The following is a 4,121-nucleotide window of genomic DNA, read 5'->3' on the forward strand; positions in this document are numbered from 1 at the left end:
TATATTTGTTTACATCAAATTCTGTTCAAATTTATTTTATATATATATATAAGCATGTATTATGATCTCAAGCATTAAATTAGATAATAAGTAACAGAATAAAAATAATTCAAATGCATATACTCGAAATAAACTTCAACAATGAAACATACTTTGCGTACTATCTATATAGTAATAAAGCATTGTTGGTTCAAGAAGATCACTAGCAAAGACCTCGACAAAACCAAATGTATTCATATTTAATTATAATATAAATATAAAAAAAATAAACATTACAATTGTTCAAAAGGTTTTCACCATTCACTTTGATGAATCAAATTTATTTGTGGTCACCATTTCCAATTGCATCACCGGTATTTTCCTACACATTAAAAATAAAATTAAAAATTAGAAAGAAACAAATATATAGTATGCGCTGGTTATATCTTACTAAGAACTAATGAGATTTTATTTCACTACTATAGCATAACAATGTCAAACACAAAAAAGATATACAAGTGAAAGAGAAGCAAAAATGTGAATTAACATACATTTTACCTATCTTCTTCTATAATCGCAACAATCAACAACAACTACCCAGTATAATCATACAAGTGGGGTCTGGGGAGGATAGAATGTATGCAGCCTACCCTTACCCTGGAGGGGAAAGGGGACTGTTTCCGATAGACCTTCGGCTAAAGAAGGTGAAGGAAGCCACGAGGGAAACTTATAGTGTACAAGAAAATAAATCAGCAAATAACAAGTGAGATCAAAGGCCTTAGTCTCATCCGTAATCTGCCTAGTGGACCGTGGATTGTTGAATAGCCTTGCGTCATGTTAGGACAACAGGCCCATATTTCCCCTAATTGTCCAGGGGGAAGAGGCTTCAGTTTATCAACATTAACTATTAGAGCTTCCACTCCGGAACTACAAACCCTGCCGATCCTGTGTTTGGGGCCTGCATATTGATTCTCCAATAAGACAATGTCAAAAGTTTCTGTCATACAATATCTCTGTGCAACAACACCTGAGGAAAGCTCTCGGCGAATTCCTCAATTAACTCCTTCCTCAAAAGTGTAGCACCAAACCCAATATGCTTCAACGATATTAAATTGTACTTCTTTACCACTGGATTCTTAGCCAATGCCAAAACAACCAGAGGCACAATCCATAAATGTGTCACCCTATCTATTCAATTTTTCAAAATCATTTCCAAATCAGCACATTAATAACAAGTGAGATCAAAAGCATTCTCCTTTTCCCGTAATTCATTTCCCTCTTCCCTAAGGTATGCTTACACATCTCATCACACGTATCTAAACAGAGAGAAAAGTAAGACTGCGAGCAGCATTAAGTTACATAGAATTACAGGTGTTACACAATAACCGAGTATTTGGATCAAGTAGTAACAAGGAAAAAGGACCGAATATACCCCTCTACTTTCAAATATTGTCTATATTTTATCTTCGTTATACTATCCGATCAAATTTACCCCGACCATTATACTATTTGGTGAAATATAAATACCTTTTCAAGACTCGGGGCATGAGTTGAGCTAGAAGAATGTGGTAGATTATTGCCTCTCATAGCTTGTGCACTATTTGCATCAACCGAGTGAAGGAACTAAAAAGACATCGCATTTCTTCTCTCATCATTTCCTTCATTTCTTCCTTCAGAGAAGTTATTTCGATGGCATGTTGTTGTTTAAGTTTGGTGATTTCTTCATCTTTTTTCAGAGAGCTTCTCGTCACCGATCTACCATAGCATCTAACCCGACCAGGCTGCTCCTTTCCAAACACAACCCTAAATGCATCATCTGTTGTTTCTCCAAAACTTTGACGATTCTGAAGTTAAGACTGTCAAAAAAAATATTATAAAAAAGATTATTAACAACTTTATATCTCAAAAAGCTAGAAAAGTAGATTTCAAATAAAAATATATCTTATAACTTAAAAATTTAGGCCTCATATTAATTTTGGCTTTAGGCCCCCTGTAAGAATCACTTAAAAATTAAAATATAACAAATTAACAATAGGCTTTTATCTGGTCAAATGATGTTATTTCTGTATCTTCTGGCTACTCCCCACTTTCAAAATAAAACACTAAGTATAATAATTCTTGTTGCTTCTCTGGTATTATCTTGTGAAATTTTTTCTTACATATTGGAACATTGAGTGACTATTGACCATGGGTAGACTAATTGTATAATGCTTATCTTTTGCAATAGCACGTACACCACTGAAGTTGAATGTGTCCTATAGCTGGAACATCTGGTTTCTTTCAGTTTTAGTCAATGCCACACATGACTTTAGCAGGAGAAGAACTCTAAGGACTGAAGTTACTTTTACAACTTAAATTAGCAGAAGAGGACCAAAACTTGTGAACAAATTGCAAATGCACATGTATAACAGTGCACTTGATTCATCCTACATACAAAAAAATTAAATTACTTTAGCCTAACAACTAGTAAGAATATTTAACAGTATGTGAGAAAGTATATATTTAAGAAATTAGACATATTTAAGAATATATACAACTGCAACAATGCATCTCCGTTCAAATTTATTCAATCCTGAGAGATGGCTCAAAGATGGAGTTTTCCAAAATACATCTCCATTCAAATTCACTGCTTTTCAGGTATATGTAATAAATCTATTTTTAGAGACAAACAACACTGCTTCTCTTTTGATCAAATTTCAGATCATATTATCCCTACATCTTGTAAGTGATCAAGAGAAATTCTAATAAACCAAGCCAGAGATTTGTTTTAAGAAGAGCAGAGAACGAAAATTTCTGATGGAGTGTGATATATTAAATGTCACTTCGTTGATATTTTGAAATTCCCTTTGCAGATATAAATGTTTATCGGTCGTCATTGCCAAAAAAATATTCAGAGATCAGACTAAGGTTACATATAACGTGTCTGCTATTCAAAATAGAGGAATTCTCGATCGACATATGAACAATATGGTTCCTCAGAAGGGACATATTGAATAACCAATCAAGTAATTTTTAGTGATACCAAAAGGGACACATTGAAAATACATGAGTAAAAAATATATGTGCACATCAAAGAAATCGATCAGCAAGAAAATATTCAATATTGAACTTGACGGAACATCATTCAAAGATACCAAAAATATAAGAAGGAACATCATTCAAAGATACCAAAAAATCAAAGAAGCTAAGAATCTGAATATAAGAAGAAGGAACATCATTCTTGACGGAACATCATTCAAAGAAGCTAGACAAATTAAAACATTAAATATAAGAAGGAACATCATTCAAAGATACCAAAAATCAAATAGAAAAGATTACTCTTTTTCAACCCAAGAATCTGAAATTAGTAAAAAACTAAAACTTTGATACCCAAAAATTAAACAAAATAAAATTACTTCTTTTCGGCCCAAGAATTTGAAATTAGAAAAAAGTTAAAAACATTGAGCATAATATGAAGAATATACCAATATACCCAGGTATATACATAATAGAAGATTATTTTTTCATCAGAAATCGAAAAAAAGGGGAAATCTTTGAGTTAAAAGAAATACTAACCAATAGAGAGGAGATGGAGATTCGCTAGAGTACTGTCTGGAAGAAGCAACAAGGCGGAAACGAAGCAACAAAGTTAGGCTATGCAATTTGTTGGGAGTCAGCAAACTAGGCGGAAAGGAAGTAATAGAAAAGAATTGGGAAAGGGTTTGGTATGCGGTAGTATTCTTGCAGATTGTGATTGCTTTGCCTTTTGAGTATTGGGAGGGAAATATTTTCATTAACCGTATATTTCGGGGGACATATCGAGAGAAATATTTTTATAATAAATTTTTAGGTTACGCTCGTAAAGTGTTACATTTTTTATTAGAATTTAATAACTCTTTAAAAACGTTGCATTATAATTAATAAGCATTGTCAAATAATTTATAAATTGGCAACACTTAAGAAGTGTTATCTTTATATTATAAGAGCACACTTTTTAAGTGTGGCCTTAACAATCGTGGCCAAAGACTCAAGTCAAAGACCATGCTTTATAAGCGCATCTATAGCTAATTTTGGCAACACTTTTCGAGTGTTGTCTATAATTAGTGTGGCTATAGGCCAAAAATATTGTAGTGCTTGAACTCCTATTTGTTTGAAGTTCAATT

General features: G+C 32.7%; 1 long non-coding RNA gene across 1 annotated transcript; it reads right to left on the reverse strand.

Annotated features, from left to right (window-relative positions):
* Positions 1-210: 210 nt before the first annotated feature.
* Positions 211-3,743, reverse strand: LOC107821951 (uncharacterized). Its single transcript, XR_001656274.2, has 3 exons — positions 3,535-3,743; positions 1,507-1,835; positions 211-361 (listed from the first exon to the last, which is right to left on the reverse strand). It is a non-coding gene; the product is annotated as an uncharacterized LOC107821951 (long non-coding RNA).
* Between the last annotated feature and the right edge of the window lie 378 nt (positions 3,744-4,121).

The sequence above is a fragment of the Nicotiana tabacum genome, chromosome 11 (assembly GCF_000715075.1).
Source record: "Nicotiana tabacum cultivar K326 chromosome 11, ASM71507v2, whole genome shotgun sequence".
Taxonomy (NCBI): domain Eukaryota; kingdom Viridiplantae; phylum Streptophyta; class Magnoliopsida; order Solanales; family Solanaceae; genus Nicotiana; species Nicotiana tabacum.